Source organism: Fukomys damarensis, unplaced genomic scaffold, assembly GCF_012274545.1.
Source record: "Fukomys damarensis isolate Sample0158 unplaced genomic scaffold, DMR_v1.0_HiC HiC_scaffold_3, whole genome shotgun sequence".
NCBI lineage: Eukaryota > Metazoa > Chordata > Mammalia > Rodentia > Bathyergidae > Fukomys > Fukomys damarensis.
This window is the reverse complement of record NW_022900915.1, coordinates 2,585,759-2,606,667: the sequence shown is the minus strand read 5'-3', so window position 1 is coordinate 2,606,667 and position 20,909 is coordinate 2,585,759. Positions and strand designations below refer to the sequence as shown.

Genomic DNA, 20,909 nt, shown 5'->3' with positions numbered 1-20,909 from the left:
AGGAGGAGGAGGAGGAGAGGGAGAGGCGGCGAGTGCCTGTAGTTTTGCCGTTCCCACCCCCGCTCTCCATCAAGGCTGCTCCGAAGGGTGGGAAATGACTTTAAATACTGGGTGGACTCTGCCCTGGGGGAGATGAACGAAGGTGCGTGAAGCACTCCGTGAGAGGACGCTTGAAACTGGTGCTGCGCTGTCTTCACCCTCCACGCGAGGAGGGCAGGCGCCTGTTTGGAGTCCGACGCGTCCGGCTGCGGGTCCGTTTCACAGAGGGGTTCCGGCTTGCAAAGGTTAACCGTGCGGAAACCAAGGCTCTGTCTTTTTGCAAAGGTCACACACGTCAGCAGCTCCGGAAAGACGGCTGGGCAGGGCCGAGGTAACCACCCCGCGCCTGACCGCGGTCGGGGTTTCATTTCCCTGAGAACCAGGCTCCGGTCCCGGCCGTGTTACCGAGACGCGCGGGGCCGTTCGTCACCTGGGATTCGGTTTGTACATCACTCACACGGAGACACCTCTTTCCTTCGTGGTGTTTGGCAGCTGCTTGCTGGCGCGCTGCCTCTCAGACGCCTGAGCTGCAGGAAGCTGTTTAATAAATGGGATAGGTTTTGATGAATGTACCAAGCCGAAAACAGACCATGATGTAACGCGTATCTCAGCAGGAAGCAACGATCAAATTAGACGGTTTCAAGGGACCATGCTGTAGCGGACACTTTTCTAACAAGAAATGCATTTGTGTTTCTACGGCACCTTGAAGGGTCAGACTGCAGACGGCACACCGTTGGGACCTGAAAGTCTGCCCTGTGGCTTTCTGTGTGGCCGTGATAGGCGACCACACCAGAAGCTCCAGAGAAAATGGGAACTTTGACGGTGACTCAGGCCTACGAAGAGACATCTCGGGCTCTCTGTAAGCCCTGGCAGTATTTTTTTAACCAACAACTGAATTTAATAGAAACAAAACTTATATTTTGGCAGTACCTTTTTTTTTGAGACAGGCTCTCACTATGTAGTTGACACTGACCTGGAACTCACCATGTAGCCCAGGCTGATCTCGAACTCACAGCGAGCCTCCTGCCTCAGCCTCCCGAGTGCTGGGATGACAGGTGTGCACCACCACGCCCAACCATTTTGGCAGTATCTTTAAATGGTTGCTTAAGTAACACATTTAGTTTCACCTAACGATCTAAAAACTTCATAGTCCTGATTTAAACTTTTCCTTTCGCAGTGGACAATATAACTGGGATTCGTGTTGCTTGATTCAAAAGAGAAAGCTCAGTGGAAAGAAAGGAGATGCGCTTGTGTGCCAAGATCCTCTTCATTTGCTAAGGAATGGCATGCAATATAAAAGAAATACAGAGTCATTTCTCTTAATTACATGAGCCATGATGAAAGGCTAAACTAGAGACTGCAATGTACTACAATGAAGACATAAAAGAAATTAATTTATTGCTCTTGCTGTATCATAATCCCATACATTGTTTAAGTCATTCCAAATCACTCTGGGGATTTAATCGAAGGACAGTGTGTACATAAATTGGTATGTGACCATGTGTGCGAAGCGTCTGCTCTTACTACAGATAGAAATTGGTTGGGAAAATATTTTAGGTCTAGGAGTGTAGCTCAGTGGCACAGTGCGTGCCTCGCATGCGCTAGGCCTAAGGTCAACCTCTGGCAAAGAAGTAAGGGAGGGAGGGAGAGAGAGAGGAAGAAGAAAGAAAGAGGGAAGGAGGGAACAGAACAGAACAGAACAGAAACACAAGTATGAGAACCGAGACGTGTCGAGCAGAGGTACAAGATCCCAACCGTGAATGGAACTGTACTGTGTACCTAAACTGTACCAAGAAACTTAAAAAAGTATTTAAAAAGATAAAAGTCCCTTTGGTTTTGTGGGAAAGCAAAGCACACAAACAGAAAATCAAGTGTATCTTTCCCTACAGGTAAATGTAACCTTTCTAAGAGGATTTACAGCATTTATGCATGAGCCCACACTCTGGGTACTGCAAAGATAATGACTTATTTCGTTGCCTATGCAGAAAAGCCGAAATTAACACCCTGCCACTCTGGAGTAATTATTTCCCTGATAAACTTGAATGTCCAATCAAAGTGCTTTTCTCATGGGATAGGTAGTTAATACAACCGGGTCACAGGTTCCATGAGAATTAGTTAATTTCAAATGCAGCAAACCTCTTCCAGCTACTGACCAGGGTCCATCACATCCCATGACAAAAACTGCTGAACACTGCCTTAAAATTTTTTATTTGTGGACAGGAGGAGGAAGTGGATGGTTGCTTTTCAATGAGTAACGGTTTTTATTACAGAAGAGTAAATTGTAGAGATCTACCGTACCTTGTGTCTTAGTCCATAATAATGCATTACACACTTCAAAACTTGAGAAGATCTCTTAAAGAGCCACAAGCCTGTAATCACAGCACTAGGGAGGCTGAGGCAGGAGGATCACTGTGAGTTCAAGACCAGTCTGGGCTACATAGTGAGTTCCAGGTCAGTGTCAACTGCATAGTGAGACCCCGTCTCAAAAACACAAATAAAACAAACAAACAAACAAAATAAATATATATTATTTTTTGTTTTTTCACTGGTAGATTAAAATGTATACATTTGAAACATCTTATAAAACACAGATACATCACTAATAAGGTTTGTTTTAACATAAAATAAAGCAAAAAACCCAAATCAATAATTTAAAAAAGGAAGCAACAGCCAAGTATGGTAACACATGCCTGTAATTCCAGCACTTGAGAAGCTGAGGCAGGAGGATCACTGTGAATTCAAGACCAGCCTGGGCTACATAGTGAGTTCCAGGGCAGTCTCAACTAATATCAACTACATAGTGAGACCCTGTCTCAAAAAACCAAAAAAAAAAAAAATAGGGAAGAAGAGAAAACTTTCCTGAAAAACTTAACCTGGGTCAAACTAGAGAAGCTGAAGGGAAAGTTGCATCCCAGAAGAAAAGGTGTGGAGGGAGCTGTGGTTACAGTGATAGCTATTTTTTTAAAAGCTCAGTGGTTCTGCCACCCGCCTGGCAACTACAAGGTCCCAAGTTTGATCCCTGGCACCAAAAAGAAAAAAAGGAAAATAAATTTAAATGTTTCAATGAGCTTGAGAACTATTTATTACAAAAGCAATCATCCAAGCCAATAAAGGAGGGCGTAAATGAGTACCTGTACTTAGAAATGAAGTACGGTCTCTTCTACTACATGTGCTTTCCCGATAGGAGTAAGATCACAAGCAACTGGAAATCGGAATGATGTTTCCGTAACGCACGTGTCTGACTTCCTGACATCAGGTGACAGGCGGTGAATGCACCAAGCCACTGAGGAACAGAGCTTCGTCAGAACTTCACACGAGTGCTTATGGCTTCACTCTTCCTGCGTCTTTGTGCTTGTTGCCCTCCCCTGTAATTTAGCAGCCTTCATAATTTCCTTGTGCTCTGTCCCACTGAGTACCCTTCACCTTCCTCAGAAAAACTGAAAGATAAACTTCTGTCTTTATCGGAATATCTGCAAATTTACCGCGATGGCTCGTGCCTAGATGGCCTCCCGGGGTCATAGGTGGGTCTTTTCAGAGGTGTCTGGATCTAGAGTGTGTGAGGCTGGGGCTGATTCATGGCGCAGTGCTAGGCTCAGTGGCACGCGGGTTAAGGGGGTGAGTGCTGCCCTAAACAACCTCGGTAAAATAAAGGGGCAGGAAGACGCTGTTAAGGTCCCTTGTTGCTTTGCTGTCTTCCGCATGCATTGAGCTGTTTGTTCTGTGCAGTGCCGCTCTGCCGTGTGTCCCCCTGCCTTGTAGCCAGCCAACTATGGACCAAAACCTCTACAGACTGTGAGCTAAATAAACTCTCCCTCCCTTAACTCTAGGTGTTGGGTATTTTGTCTCAGCAATGAGAAAAAAAGAACGAAGACATTTATTTATCAAAAATTAAGAATATCTTTTTAATTGTGTTAATGTTTTTACTAGGATTACTTTTGCTTTCTCAGAGCCCTCATCACAAAGTTGCATACATTTCATTGTCTGACCCAACTTTTTTTCCTACCATCCCTACTGTTCCCAATTGTACAGAATGTGAAGGTTTTCTTGGAACATGCATTGCATACTAGCAGAGATGTTTGCATACGGCACCTCCCTTGTAGACCTTATCCTGTAAGGTAGTTAAGACAAGTGGCCCCATGGTAGCTCTCTACCACTTCCCACATCCATATATCTACTCCTTCTGAGTCACCAGCAGCAAAGACTCTACCCTTTGCCAATCTGATTATTCAGGGACGAATGTATTAAATTTTACCTTTCTGCGCACCATTACAATTGGGATCGTCACCTGAGGACCGCTCACTAGAGGAACATGTTCTGAATATAGTTATAAATTTATTCTTTACAAACAGCTTTTAAGGGGCAAATCTGAGGAATGGAGCAGAATTAAATCCAAACAGTAAAATGAACTAAATGTGGTGCAGTTTTATCTTAGTGGATATTGTGTGGCTTTAATGTCATTTTCAGTATTTGCAGAATGGTAAAGGGTTTTTCCGAGGACTGTTGTTAAGGGCGCCCGACCTGTCTCTGGATACTCTCTGGTCCCTTAAGGGTCCCCCAGAGACCCTAACCCCACACACAGATTGTCAACTTTGTTGTTCCGGGACTGAAACAGCAATCACAGAGACTCTGTGTTACTTCTTTCTCCTTTCTTTTTTCTTTATCGGTAGACTTTTAGGTAAACAGTACAGTTACATTCATCACTGGGATCTTGTATCTTTGCATGACTTATCTTGGTTCTTGTTTTTTCCCCGTTCCCCTGCCCTCCCTTCACCCCCTCCACCCCTCCCTATTTACAAAGACTTTGTTTCCATTTTTTCCTTTCCTCTTATTTTTTCTTTTCCCTTCCTTTATAGCTCTGTCTGACTCCTTTTAACTTAAAGTTTATTTTTAAAAGGTAGTCTTCCTCAATTATATTTACAGATTCTGATTATGTGTTTCCACGTGAAAAACATTAAAAGATGTTCTCTCAAATATAGACACATTTAAATTTCCATCCGTGTGATTAAAACAGTGAAAATAAAAATCACCACTGACAAGATGCTAGTGGCAGGCAAGGTTATGTAAACTTAGTATTTCCGACCCGAAATCATCAGATGATTCGAATTTTATACAATAAGTGCACTCGAACGTTCACAGGAAAACATGGGCATACGTACAATGTATTTTACTTGATTGCTCTTCACTACAAGCCAAATAAAATATGGCCATTTACATGCCTGCCTGACCAGATAGCAGGACAAAACAATCCTAAGCCAAAACCAATCATCGTCGCGATAGTCACCCTTTGTGGACTCAGTCAAAGAAATGTGTATTCAGACCTGATGGCCTTTGTGTTTCCTGGGACTTCTCTCCCTTCCCTGGGTCCTGCAGAGCTGACCCTCACCTCTTTTGAAGTCTCTGATTACCCTGGGTCAGATCAGATGCACTGGAGTATGTTGGGTAAGAAAAGAGAAGAGAGCTCATTAAGGGCTCACGTTTTCTACCATTTGCAGCGGACCATGGTGACTGCTTAGAAGAGCTCCAGCTACACATCTGTAGGTTTACGGCTTGGTATTTTGCAGTACGAACTTAACTGTTGTAACCGCACGAGTGCCGCTGTCCTGAAAGGGGGTGCAGTTAAAAAGTTTTCCAGTGATAAAAACATTTAATTTTATTCATCAAATTACACAAATATCATTATTGTAAAATATATTTAATATATCCTTCTCCTTTTCAAGATCTTCTCTTTTTGTCCTTGAGCCCGTGGCCCTCAATTCTGAGTACCCTGCACTTACCCTGACGTAGTACGCTGCACGGTGCTTCATGTTTTATGAATTTAAGCAACATTCAGTATTAAATATCTTGGGCCAGGGTTGTACCTCAGCAGGGCCATGTCTGCCTGGCGAGTTCAAGGTCCTGAGTTCGAGCTCCAGTAGGGGGGAAAAATTAGAATGCCTTTTGTGTGCCAGATTTGGTATGCTAGGAACTCGATATGTAGCAATGACTAAAATAGTTTATATTATGCCGGAGGACACAAAGAATAAATTGGAAAATAGGTGAGAATTTCAGAATGCTTTCAGGACTACGAGAAAAAGAGACACGCCAACAAAATAAACATTAAAAGTGAGCATTCACCTTCCCTAGGATGATGAAGGAAGAACTCTCTGAGCAGAGGCGTGAGAAAGCCGGCATCATAGACCTCCAGGCCGACAGGACCGTAAGAGCACAGGTCCGGAGGAGCATACAAGTTTTATTTGGTAATTACTGGTTTGTACTCGCCTTCTTAGAAGGGAAGATGTGATAGGGTGGGGAAGTAGCAATCATGTGTTCATGATTAAATACATAAATGATAACAGCATTAGCATCAGCATCTATTACTCTTGGTACACTCCCGAAAATAATTCTAAATGCTTTGCCTGTATTGGCTGATTTAATTCTCAAAACAGCCGTATGAAGTACCTGAGGAAAGTGAGGTCCAAGGTGGGCCAGGGACTGCACACAGCTGCGTGGCTGAACGTGTCACAGGGCTGATCAGGAATTGAACCTAAGCGCTACTTCGACGGTGGATCACCCGCCATGAGCTGAATTATGCCTCCCCCCTTTGTATGTTTATGTCCTTAGCCAATATCTCAGGATGCAATCACATTTGGAGATACGTTTTTAGAAAGAAATAATTCAATCAAAATGAAGTCTCCAGAATGCACTCCAGTGTGACTGCCGTGTTTACACGAAGAAGAAATTCAACCTGCAAACAGAGAACACCAAGTGAAGGTGCCGGGGGCCGGGAGGACGCTGGTAATCTTCAAGCCAAAACGAGAAAGCCTCAGAAGAAACCAGCCTTACTGATACTTTAATCTCAAACCTCTGACCTCCAGGGCTGTAAGAAAATAATTTGGGCTTTTTGTTTGTTTGCTTTTTAGCTACCTAACCTACAGTAGCTTGATATCGCAGCCCTAGGGGACTATTTTCCCATCATGCCAGGGCAACAGAAAAGAAATGAAGAACATTAACCTAACAGCGATTTTATTAAAGGGAAAACAATATCGGGCTTTCTCCAGGTCATTATGTGAGTGGATGTAATTCTGTAATATACAAGAATCTGAAAAGCAGGCCCCACACTATTGTACCCATGCACTGTTGGTGGTGTAGTGTCTTTGTGGGGACGAGAGGGAAGGCAAGAGAGAGGAGACAGGAGGCTGGTGCGGACCCCCGTGGAGCCACCTGAACGCTTCTCAGAGCACCATCCCAGGAAGACAGAAGACAGAAACCACTGGCGTGCTCAAACTTGCGACCTCAAGGGTTATGATAATTCACGTTCTATGATGTGCCAGTTACTGATGAGCGCCTCTCAACGCCAAGTTCAACCTTTATGCTTGTGCTTTGCAAACGGATCGGGAACTTTCAGTGTTTTCCCTTTGCCAATAGCCACGATGCAGAGCTTTGTCAGGAGAGACCATTGGAAAACCAGGAGAAAGGAAAAGCTCCTGTGCGTTTTTTCCAGGCGAGCTGCCCCTCACCTCCTGGGCATGGGCCTTCTCTCCGCCAGCTGCAGCGTCTGCACTGACAGATTTCCCAGCGCCTGGCCCTGCCGCCCGCCCAGCCTTCGCTGCAGGGGAATTCCGCCAGGTGCCATCTCCAGCGAGTCCCACCACAGCGGCCTACGGGTTAGTGACCCAAGGAGTGCAGCCCTGAGCAGCCTTCCTTGGGGTTTCCATTTTAGTCTTACAGGTAGTGACTTTTAGATTACGTTACAGGATATGATCGCATATTATTATATGTTACATTGGATCACTATTCCTACTAGTTTTCATTTCCTATTATTCATATCTACGAGTCCTAGCCCTTTTATCATAAATAACTTTTTATATTAAACTTTTCTTTTTCTAATTACAGTGGTTTTGGGCTGGGGATGTAGCTCAGTGGTTCCACCACCTGCCTCACAAGTGAAAGGTCCCAAGTTCTCTCTCCAGAACCAAAAAAAAAAAAAAAACACATTTTTTTTTCTCCTCATTGAGCCCCACATAACACAGTATGGGACGAATTATTTTAAGGTTTTGTGTGACGTTCCAAGTTAAATTGTTGCAAAGGCAAGAATCATATTATGACATCATTTTTTGTAACAATGCCCTATGTATCCCTAACCTTTTTTCATTTTTAAATTTTGAGACAAGGTTGCTCATGCTGGGCTCAAAGTTGCAATCTTCCTGCCTCAGCTTCCCCGAGTGCTAGGGTTATAGGCTCCACGATACCTGGCATGTGTCACCAATTTTTACTTGAAGGGCAATGGAAACCACCCTCCCCACATCTGTAACCCTGGAGATTGTTAGCCTGGGGCCACAGGCTCCTTGGCCGGCTTGTTCTCCACCCTGCCCAGCACAGCCCATGGCTCACAGTTCTCATGGAATTGAAGTTCCAGGGCTGGGGATTTACCTCAGTGGTTCCAGCGCCTGCCTCATAAGCTCAAGGACCCAAGTTCGAGCCCCAGTACCCCCTCCAAAAAAATGGAAGTTCCAAAGACTCTGGGATGAGACCCCACTCTGATGATCATCTTATACTCTCCTGACTCACACTCACCTCACCCCCACCTTCCTCAGCCCCACACCCAGACAGCTTTTCTTGGTTATCAAAAATTAAGCAGGCTGCTGTCTCCTGAACTGGATTCACTTCTGCATCTTGACTGTGCAGGACAGAATTCTTTTCACCTCAGTCCTAGTCACTACCCCACCCTTTGTCTTTCATACCTCATATCCCAGGACTGTAACACACAGTAGACGTGTGTGCACACTCACGTGCGCCTGCACCTATGTGTACGTATGATGTAAATCCATCCTCATATCCCAGGACTGTAACACACAGTAGACGTGTGTGCACACTCACGTGTGCCTGCACCTGTGTGTACGTATGACGTAAATCCATCCTCATGTAAGAATCATTTGCCCATTTGCTTTCTACCCTCTAGTCATCCTTTCCTAGCACTATTTCTTACCTCTGCCCACATTGTGAAAGCTTTAAAAAGGAGAAGCTAGCTGAGCGTGGTGGCGCACGCCTGTAATCCCAGCACTTGGGAGGCTGAGGCAGGAGGATCGCTGTGAGTTCGACAACAGCCTGGGCTACACAGTGAGTTCTAGGTCGGTCTCGACTACATAGTGAGACCCTGTCTCAAAAAACCAAAAAAAAAAAAGCAGAAGCCACTAGCTTTTCCTCCCACTGAGCGTGTTCACAGTTGCGGGTTGCTTTAAACACAAATCCATTATCTCAATCCGTATTACTCCACTAGTTCGACCACGGCACCATGCAAGCTTGGTCTGAAAGCACTACGCCTCCTTGCTAAATGCCACCAGTTTCACTCCAACTACATTTATGATGGTTTTAACATGAAAAATCTTAGGAAAAATGCTGTCAGTCCATGCCTTACTCAAACTCCTGTTCATCGTCAAGTGCTGGGGTGTTTAGTACTAAGCATATCAGTCCCCTCCATCTTTCTGTATAAATTTATTCTACCAAATCCAGGAAAAAAATGATATAAATTTTCATTAAAGAAAACACTATATTATGACAGAACTAAATGAATCATCTGCAATCTCTTTTAAAAAGCTTGATTTATTTCCTGCACTTGGGAGACAACATGTTGTAAAAATATTTTCACTAACAAGTATGAGATATTGCAATATATATTTTTATCAGCACGTACATGCATATCTATAGTGGGCCTGCCAAGTAATTTCTTGGTTGCATTTCTTCCTTAATAAAAAAAAAAGAAGAAGAAGAAAAAAAAAGAAAAACAAATCAGTCAGGCAGCCCCGATGAAAAATTCATCATAGCTGAAGACAATATTTTCCTGAAGTGATTCATATGCTCACCTGCCTGCAGAAGTTGTCTTCACCCAGTGACATAGTGAAATGTCACCGAAATGAAGGCTATTTCTCTTAGCCTTGAGCAAACATAGAGGCTGAACCGTGGATACGCCGTTCTTTCGCTTTCTAGAAGACATGGTTTTTATGCATCTATAAGCAGAACTACACTGGATCTAGAGAGCTGCTACATGATAAGAGCTCGGTTTGAAAACATGGTGTGCAGCTGAGTGACTTGAATAACAAAATCCCTGGCAGAGTGTTTCTGAGCTGACTGCATTTGCACTTTGCAAGGAGATCAATGCTTCCCTCATTGATTTTCCTCAGTTGCAGAGCCAGGATTATGCACATTGTGAAGCTGTACTCTCAGATTCATCCAATCTGATTTCCCAGTCAGCACTAAAAAGACACAGGGCTCAACTGTAAACTGGAGGTTATAAAAGTATAACTGTATCAAATTTGTACTTCCACAGTGCCTGCATGTTAAACAGCAGTGCGGTAACGTATTCCTAGTGAGGTGGAAGGGTGGCATTGGACAAGACAGATTCTGTTTGTGTGCAGCTCCTAAATAAATGGCAGAGACGCCAGAGATAAATCTGAGATGCTGTGCATACATTTGCGTAACTCCCAAGGTATTTTTAAATGTGCTAGTGCTTCCTTTTTGGCTGACTTGAAATGCAAAGTAAGCATATAAAGAGATGATTCCCCTTTTAAATTCAGGAATTGACTATTGTCTTTCTGAATTTGAAATTGCCTTGGAATTTTATCACTGGGGAAATAGAGGGTTGGAAGGCAATAAAATCAACACTCTAAAAAAAAAGTCAGAAGATCTATTTCATTGGCAGCAATTGGCAGCTCTGAAGGTTGGTGGTTTGGATTTGCAATTAGGACAAAGCTTTGTCTTCCATAAAGCATCGGGACATTTTGCAATCCACCTCTTCATTACAGCCAATTGCAAAATAAAAATGATTTTTTTTTAAGAAATGACTTCCAATCTTGGAAAATTTCAGGCGTTACAGCTCTATCTCTGAATCTCGATAGAGCTGTATACTCATGTGGATATAGCTATTAATAAGGATGAATGGGGAAAATCTTATGCCTACTTAAACCGTCCCTTCTTCACCCCACTCTGAAGATGAAGAAAGTGTCACATTACAATTTAAATTTGCTTTTGACTGGCTGGGGCCTACATAGCTCAGTGGCAGATAGCCGGTTTTCCCTTATAAGAGAGGTTCAGGGTTCAGCTTCAAAGAAGACCAAAAAAAGATGGTTTTTGGAAAAATGGCATTAAAATAAGCCATTTCTTACCAAGGCTAGATGAGTGATTACACGACTGCCTTTCAGACGGAATTTGAGTGGAATCTGGCTTGCCATGCAGCTCCCTTCATTATTAAAAAGTGCCACCCTGTCACTCCTGGGTGTGGGTCAGGTCTCCTCTCTCTCTCTCTCTCTCTCTCTCTCTCTCTCTCTCTCTCTCTCTCTCCACTAATGCTGCTTCTTCTAGGGGACACAGTCTGAAGGCAAAGAACAGCCCCTCTACCCCAGGGGGCTTTAAGGCAGACTCATATCCAGAATGCAGTGTTTTCACTTCCCAGACTTAGCATTAAACCAACCTGGCAGATCCACTCTAGCCGTTGTTAAGAAATACAGGGCCAGGGATTAAACTCAGTGATTCCACTCCCTGCCTCACAAGTGGAAGGTCCTGAGTTTGATCCCTGGTACCAAAAAAAAAAAAAAGCTTGTTTCCAAGGTACCTAATTGGTAGACATTTTTCTAGAAAAGATTAACCAAGCTATCATCAGTTTCTCAGTGACTAGAGGTGAAAAGCAGATTTTGCGTTGTAAATGCCAACATTTATTCCAAAGATTTCCCTTTGAGCCATTCACATTCCTCCTTTAAACAAAAAACATCTAGGGAATATCCTTTCCCAATATAAACTTAAATGAGACCGGTTCAGTCTTACCCATAATAACCACCCAGCATGCCTTGGTTTGCTTTTGTATTTCTAGCTTCCCATATTGAAAATATCCATTTTATTTTCAAGCATTGGCAACTAAATCTATTTTCCTACTTATTATTAACTTGTTTTTTACAAGTATCAGTGATATCTTCAATTAACTGCGATGTGACATCCGTTGCATAAATATTTAGGTGACAATATTCCAAGAAGCATTGATTTTTTGAATAGCAGTAACCTAACCTCACAGAGTAATTTTGTGATATTTGAAACTTAAATTGGAATTGATTTTCTCTTTTTTTTTGTTTTGTTTTTGGTACCAGGGATTGAACTCTGGTCCTTGTGCTTGCAAGGCAGGCCACGGAACCGCTGAGCTAAATCCGCGGCCAGGAATTGATTTTCTTGACTTAAATCCCTGTATTTCCTGTGCCTCATTCAGAGAACTCCTTCCTGGAGGGTTGTTCTCATTAATGAAATCCTACTTCTGAGGAAGTCCTTTTTCTATAACTTGGTGCCCTTGTTCCAGTGATAGCAGTCTAAATAAACACAGTGAGGTAATTTGATAATGAATAAGAAGTAGTCAGCATTGTTTAACCTTCAAAGTATGCTAACAAGGAGGGTGACTTGCCTTGCCTCACAGAGGAGTTGCTCTTCTAGCCCCTTTGCGACTTTTTCCAGGGCCTCCAAGAAGATCTGCCTGGCTGTGCATAGATCCTGCGTGCACTTTACAAGCCTAGCCTTCAGCATCTGGCTATAGCACATCTATCAAAGGAAATCACAGTTCAGAAGAAAACCATATTTTCTACTCTTTCAAATAAGAAACATCCTTCTATGCTAGTTTCCTTTTACTTGTTTTACCTAGGTAAAACAGAACACTAATCTGGAAAAACAATTGATAAGAAAAAATACAACATTGAGAGAATTTCATTTCTTTGAAGTATACACTCTAAAGAGGTCATTTTAGCATGCTAGGAAAAAAATATATTTTCTTTATAAAGCCTGAGCATGCCGGTATATTATTATACACATCATAAAGTTAAGGGTGTTTGAACAGTGAAAATAAAAAGCATTCACAGCTACTCAGCCCTGAATACTTAGGACATTTCATTTCTTTTTACAGCAATCATATTCAGTCAATAAAAGATCAAATGCTTTTGGCTGCTGGACTGAAAAAAAAAAATCAAATCCTCCAAACTTTTAGCACTCGATGTACCTGAGTATCTGCTCTCAGCTATAGCTCATTAAATGAGCAGATCTGCCATGTAGTCCATAAATCAAAATAACAGCAAAATGCTAATTTTTTTAAGTAGATAGTACCAAACTGAAGCATAGTCATTTAAATTTTTCTCACATACAGTGGGTGCTCTCCGGAGTACATACAGGCCATCATTCTACCAATTCTTTTTCAGTTCTTTTCTTGGTACTTGGGATCACACTTAGGACCTTGGGCTCATGCAGCCGTTACAGTGCCACTGAGCTAAGTCCCGGGCCCCCATCAGTTCCTAAGGAACAATTAAGTGGCACTTGTGCAGTGGCTTCGATGTACTTGTCCGGCAGTTCAAGTTTTGGAAGTCCAGTCCCCACAGTGCTGTTAGCAAGGGACTTAGGCCTTCAGGTGGAGACGGGTAGAGATTGCTAGGGTGTTGAAAGCACTGCCTTGGACGGCATTAGGGTAATTCTCCTGGGGCTCTGGATGTTCTCACTTGACCTCCTCCTACTCCTCGGCTTCCTGTTCATGTGACATCTCCCTGTCACATGAGCGTCTGCCATAAGAACACGTAACATGGGAAGCAACTCACCAGAGCTGAAGAGATGCTGGCAACATACTCCTGAACCGCCACAGTTGAGAGCTAAATCACTTTTCTTCATAGGACTCACCTAACCTCAGGTGGTTTGTTATAACAATGAAAACTGCCTGAGACGACCCTCTCTAGGGAGTAGTGGTGAAACCATGATTATTGATTAGTAACTGGATAGGATCAAGAGAAGGATGCAAAAGGTACAGCAAGTTAGATAAGCTTTGGGAATGGTCTAACTTATATTTAATGAAGTTTGGACTTTGACTTATGCTATATTTTTGTTTGAAATGAAATAAAATAAGTACTCTTCTGGGCACTTTACAGAGTACAGGGAAAACTCTGAATGAATGTTATCACTTTTCCCCACAGAACAGGTGACTACCTGGGTAACAGAGTTTACAGTGCTTGATAGGCAGAGTTAGGCCTCAAAGTTCAGAATCTAACATTAGCCTACAACATACCTATGTTGCCGCTGTGTTACACTACCTCTCTATTTGTGCTGTTTTGCTTTTTGAGACAGGGTCTGGCTGTTTAGTCCAGGTATCCTTACACCCCCTCATGGAGCCCAGGCTGGCCTTGAACTTGCTATCCGCCTGCCTTGGCCTCCCAAGGGCTGGGATTACAGGCACACACCACCACGTCCAGATTACACTACCTCTTGCTTCTGTTCTAAGCTATGCTGAGTGAAGAACTTTAGCAGCCTAAGGAAACTTAAGTGAGTTGACCAATGTATAGTTTCAAAATACCATACCACCCTTCAACCTTGCCTTACATCATATGTCCTCTTAGATAAAATGCAAGTCTAAGGATCTCTGCATGCTGTGATGGTGAGTGCTGATTCATTTGTTTCTACCCAAATTTCTGTCTAATCAAATGTTCCATCTTTTAGTTTTGAATACTGTTTTCCTTTTATTTTATGTCTTAAATCAAAGAAAAGATTTTCAACAACTGCTGAATCTTAACCAAGCCAAGATGGTATTGCAACAGAAGTTCTACAGTAGCCTCTGAACAGAAGTGTCTTAATTACTTTTCTCATTGCTGAGACAAAATACCCAATGCCCAAAGTTAAAGGGAGAAAGGTTTATTTTTTTAATTTAAATTGAATTATTGGTACATTCTATATAGGCAGAACAGTTATATTCATTACTGGGATCCTGTACCTTTACATGCCAGGTCTTGGTTCTCATTTTTTCCCCTTGTCCCTGCCCTCCCTTCACCCCCTCCTCCCCTCCCCACCTACAAACACTTTAATTCCATTTTTACATTTTCTCATATTTTTTCCCTTTCCCTTGTTCCCCTTCCCCTACCTTTCTCACTGTCCTTACACCTTTAGTCCTTTTCTTCCTGTTTCACATTGCTAATTAACCCATTAGGATCTTGAGTACTATTTTAGTTTTTCACACCAGAGAAACTATTCGGTATTTATACTTGTGTGACTTATTTATTTCACTCAGGAGTATATCCTCAAAATGAACCCACTTACCTATGAATGAATCTACTTTCTAATTCTTTATGGCTGAGTAGTACTCCATTTTCTACAAAAACCACATTTTCTTTATCCAGTATCCAACTGATGGGCAGGTGGGCTGTTTCCAAGTTTTAGCTATTACAAACTGTGCAGCTATAAACATGGGTGTGCATATATCAATGTGGTATGATTCTTTTAAGATAGGCAGAACTCTGGAAGACATTGGCATAGGAAAAGACTTTATGAACAAATCCTCAGTAGCACGGGAATTAGCAGAAAGAATCAACAAGTGGGATCTCATCTTATTGAAAATCTTCTGCACTGCAAAAGAAACAATCAACAGAACTAAGAGACAACCTATAATGTGGGAAAAACTTTTTACCAGCTACTCCTCAGGCAAAGGACTATTATCTAGAATATATATAAAGAACTCAAAACAACCAGCCCCCACCCCCAAATATAAAGACCCAATTCAAAAACGGGCACCTGCAATGAACAGACATTTCTCAAAGAAATAAAAGCAGCAAGTAAATATATGAAAAAATGTTCCACATCACTGGTCATTCAAGAGATGCAGATGAAAACAACACTGAGATTCCAACTCACCCCAGAAAGAATGGCTGCTATCAAGAAATCACACAATAACAAATGTTGGCGGGGTTGTGGGGAAAAGGAACCCTCCTCCATTGTTGGTGGGAGTGCAGACTGGTGCAACCACTGTGGAAATCAATATGGAGATACCTCAAAGAACTAGGATTAGAGGTTCCATTTGACCCAGCCATCCCTCTGTTGGGTATCTTTCCAAAAGAATTTAAAGTGAAAGGTTTATTGAGCTCACAGTTTGTAGAGATTTCAGCCTGTAATTGGCTGGCTCCAAGGCAGGGGGCACATGGCAGAGGGACATTACAGAGGAGAAACTGCACCGTGGGAGGAAGGTAACAAAACATTAAAGGGCAAGCAAGCTCTTTTCTGCCGCTTATATCTTATCCAGGCCAGTCAGGGCAGGTAGCACTCACACTCTTACTCCTAGTGCCCTTGAGCTTACGAGGGCACCGCGAATCAACCCCAGCATTGCACGTGCCAAATCCAGCCACCTCCGAAAATGCCCCACATCGGACTACATGAAGCTGTGCAGAGACATCTACACAGAAGCCATAACAAAGAGCCTGACTACAGTGCTAGGTTCTAATTGTACATCCTACTGTTTTTAACTTAGGAATCTAAATTTACAATTATCTTGGCTATCAATAAGCAAAATTCATTGTAAAATTCTAAGACTGAATAACTGTGAATATGAGACCCTTATTCCATCACTGCAAGATAAACCTTATTTACTGAGTACCCACAGAGAGCTGAAGTTACAAAGGTGATGTTGTCGTGTGTATATCCTAGCTACTATCCTACCCAGCTTCTTACAGAAGTTGACAAGCAGGTCACCAAATTTATATCGCAGTTCAAGAGACTCACAATGCCAACAGCCAAAACAGTCTTGGAAAAGAAGTAAGTTGGTTTATTCACATTTCCAAATGTCAAAACTTACTACAAAGCTACAATTATCAAGACGGCATGATAGAATCACGAGGATAGATACCCTTCAGGGAACTATGATTGAGATCTGGAAATAAATCCTTAGAATTAGGGACAATTGTCTTAAACAAATTACCAAGATAATTCTGTGAGGAAAGAACGGTGTGTCACACCAATGGTGCTAATACAATAGGATATATCCATGCAAAAGAATGCAGGTGTACCCAAACTCTGACTTCATGCAACATACAAAGATTAATTTAGGTCACAGAGTATAGTAACTGTCATAACCTCAGCTATTCTGCAATCCAGTGCTAGATCCAGCAGCAAAAGCAAATTTATTTGCTCATTCGCATAATCAATACTAGCAATTTATTAACACATGATTCAAGGATGTTGGCAGAAAGAGGGCTTATGTGGAGATACTTATTTAGATTTTAAAACAGTTTGAAAAATTAAAGCCTATATCTAAAGCCTAGTGTCAACCCTCTTCTTTTCCAGATGTGTTGGCAGAAATAACCAGACATATAGAATTGCAAGGTCCCCAGCTTGCTTAGGGTGTCCAAAGAAATCAAAGAACTCTGGAAACCATTACTGTCCAGGAAACAGTGCTGTCTTGGAAAGCCTCCTCGCCTGGGCCATCTCTCTGAAGTAGGCACGGTGGTGGGGCCAGCTGTCTTGCATGTTCAGTAGGAGCTGGAAGACGCTATTTAAAGAAAAATGATCAAGGTCCACCGGCCAACATTCCAGTTTCTAAGGAAAATTTTGCAATTCCACGGACATTTGTACATTCCTATCACTGAGCAGATCAGCTCACACAACAAGGAAAATCTTGAGATGGATGCCGAGTAGACAGGAATGGCCAGAAGGCATGAGAAAGACAAGGGTAACTTTTTTTTTTTTTTTTTTTTTGGTACCAGGATCAAACTTGGGACCTTGTGCTTGTGAGGCAGGCAGCAGAAGCACTGAGCCAAATCCCCAGCCGAAGAGTAATTTTATAAGAGTTCTGAGGAGAAAGCACTCTCCACCTAGCAGGTACGATCTGAGATGCCTTAAGGCAAACAAGCAACATGAGCTGACCCTAAGAGGGTAAGGATATTGGCAAGTGGGGATGGGAGAAAAGGATAATTGGATGAAGGTGCATCCTAGAAGAAAGGTGTGCAAGCAGAAGTCCATGTCCCTGGCCCTGTTTGAAGAGAAAGGGCCTCTTCTGTTTGGTGGGCACTTTAGCACATGTAAGGTTGGGAGAGAACAGGCAAAGCCATGGGAGGTGAGCATCAGGACCGCTGCGTTTCCTTCCTGTTGCTGCATCACGGATGGGATAACCTAACAGCTTCATACACGCTCTGCCGTTATTCCGCAGATCCTGAGGGTCAGGAATTCCGGGACAGTTGAGTTAAGCTTCAACTGAGTATCCATGAGGTTTCTATACGTCTTGGCTGCAGACATCTCAGGATTGTCTGGAGCGTCTCAACTCCACTTCTAAACTCAGTGGCTATTAGCCAAAGACCTAAGCTCTTCTCCATGTGGGTCTCCATGGAAGGTGATTTCCCTTGGAGACAAGAGAGACAGATAGGCATCGGCAAAGCTGTACTGACTTTTGTAACCCAGTCTTGCAAATGACATAACACTGCTCCTGTCTGTCACCGACCAAACCTTTTACAATGTGGGAGGCACCACACAAGGGTGCAAGCATCAAGGAGTCCGGATCTGTGGGGCCTTCCTAGAATTTAACTCCTATAGCCACCACTTCAGTAATGCAGATGAGACCCTGCACATTTCTAAGGATATCATTCATATTATAATTATCACAGAAGAATCTCTGAGCAATACAGAATATGAACAGAGAAACTAAACTTTATACCTCACAGGACTGATTGACATCTAAACATATATATTTGATGACTGATGGAATGAGTTGAAAAATTAGGATGAAAGCTGGAAAGGAAATGGAGGTCTGTCTGAGAACTAATAAAGCCTCTGCCAGAAAGGAGGTCTTGGGGTAAGGTAGAAGGAGCAGATGCTCCAACCAGTAGCACAACTGCTGAAACAACAGAACTTGGTGTCCTCTCTGACTAAATCAAGCAGAGGTCTGATGACATCTTCATACTTTCAGCAAACATTGAAGCACCCACTATATGTTGGATACGTTGCTAGGGATTAGGGGTAGGAATTACTGACAGCCAGGAGCTCCTATTCTACTTGGGGAAAAAGATAAATAAGCAGAAATTTATAATTCTGTGTGATCAATACATCAGAGGGAACAGAAGAGAGCATGTATTGCAGACCAGGAACTTGGTGAGTTTGTCCTGCTAATGGGTGGGGAGTTCCAAACAGACAAAGCATTTTACTGAGCCAAGAAGATAAGGTTATGAAGGAGAGTGGAGTATTTGCTCAGAAATCCAGAGCTTAAAGGAAAAAAAAAAAAGTCCAGTTAGCAGACAGGTATGTTTCTACGTGGGTATGGCGCATAAGCCTAAAAATGAGGCAAAATTGAAGGTCAGATGTGCCCCATGTTATAACTTAAGGAGTCTGTGTTCTATTCTAAATGTATTGAACAAGATGATTACAGCACAGACTTAATATTGTAGAAAGAGCTCTCAAGTCATGCAGAAGCTATGTTTGAGGGAATGAAGAAAGACCATAAAGCCATTATAGTCTAGGTGAAAAGTCACTAAGGTCTATATAAAGGTTGCTATTGTGTGGCTAGAGAGAAGGGGACGCTTTAAAGAGATATCTCTGAAGTACAATTGACAGTCATTCTACTGACTGAAAATGAGCCATGAGAAGCCTAGGGTGACCCTGACTAGCTTCAGTGTCTCACACGTGAGCAGATAACACAGGCAGGGAAGGAGTGTTTCAGTTGAAAGTGGTACATTTGCAAAGACCATCATAGTTCACTTGAACACACACACATAGTCTTGGAGGTCGGAAGAGAGAGACCCAAGCTGGACAGGCAGACTCAGGAGCCATTCGAGTGTGTCTGAGTTTGGATGCACTCCTCCGTGCGGTTGTGACTGTCACATGGAAGGAAAAAATGTGACAGCTGAGGGACACTACCCAACTGAAGGAAGGAGGGTTGGGTCTGAGACTGAGAGATTTGGAGAGATGGAAAGAGCGACAGATACGTTAAAGAGAAATGTGTGCTGAGAACCGAGACTGTATAGACAGAAGGCAGAGATAGTGCTAAATTTTTCCAACAGCCAAGATGTTTGCTGGGCTCAGCCTCTGGGCTGTCTTTGACCAGATTGGCCAAAGCACATTCAGGTCTAGGTACAGAAGATCACAGAAGACTAGCAACAGGGCTGTTTACAAATGAACAGTGAACAAAATGAGGAGGTGGAAGAAAGGAAACAGAAGATTGTGTAGCTAAAGAGTCATGTGGATTTGCTGAAAATGTGAGCAGAAACTACAGAAGGGGTAACCTACGAAGCAGTGTCCCCGGGAAGTGAGAAGAACTAACACTCGTAGTCTTACATGGGGAGACTGGATGAAGCGTGGGCCAAAAGCTGCAAGAATTCCTAACCTAAGAAAAGGGTTTATTTGTGAATGAGCTGCTGGGATAGGTTCCGAAAGTTCCAAAATAACTAGTTCGCAGAAGTGAGAAGGACATGTCTAGAGCCAGACACTTGGAAAAAAGATGATGGAGTGGAACTGAGGGACCATCTAAGCATCTGAATTTATTAGAGCACTAATAAAGGTAATGACTTGGTATTTACTGAGTGCTTCCTGTGTTCTAGGTGCTGTGGGTGCTGACGATTCACTAAAATTGAACAAAAGAGATTCAAACAAACAAGCTGACAACAGTCTTCGAGATATGCACAAGATACAAGATTCCGCTGAGAAAGAAGCAGAAAACTGCCGTGGCACGAAAAGCCCAGAAGAAAGCATGCCAGAGAAAGCTTTCCTGAAATAAAGCTCAGCTTCCCAAAGACGCATGGAGCCTTCCTTGCCACGCCAGCCACTGTTGTGTTGTTGGGAACTGCAGCCCCTCTTCCAATTTCACTTCCACAGCTCAGCTTCCTCCTCAGTGGGTTTTGTAGGTTGACTTCCACTGGATTTCACCACTTGCCGTTGAAAATACTGGGGGTGGGGGTCGCATCTGTCCTGAATACCTACAGGATTTTTCCCCTGCTCATTATTTCCTATGCAATACCACTAACAGCTATTTACATAGCATTTACATTTTAAGTCATCTACAGATACCTTAAAATACTCAGGAAGATATATGTGCACTATATATAATTGCTGTATCGTGTTCTATAAGGCATTTCAGCAGCCTCAGATTT

The 20,909-nt window shown here is 42.7% G+C and overlaps 1 long non-coding RNA gene across 1 annotated transcript in view; it reads left to right on the top strand.

Moving 5' to 3' along the window:
• Positions 1-20,502, top strand: part of LOC104864332 — a 53,695-nt gene extending 33,193 nt beyond the window's left edge. Inside the window, exon 3 of the long non-coding RNA XR_780855.1 lies at positions 20,361-20,502. This is a non-coding gene — a long non-coding RNA (uncharacterized LOC104864332). The remainder of the gene's footprint in view (positions 1-20,360) is intronic.
• Positions 20,503-20,909: the final 407 nt, after the last annotated feature.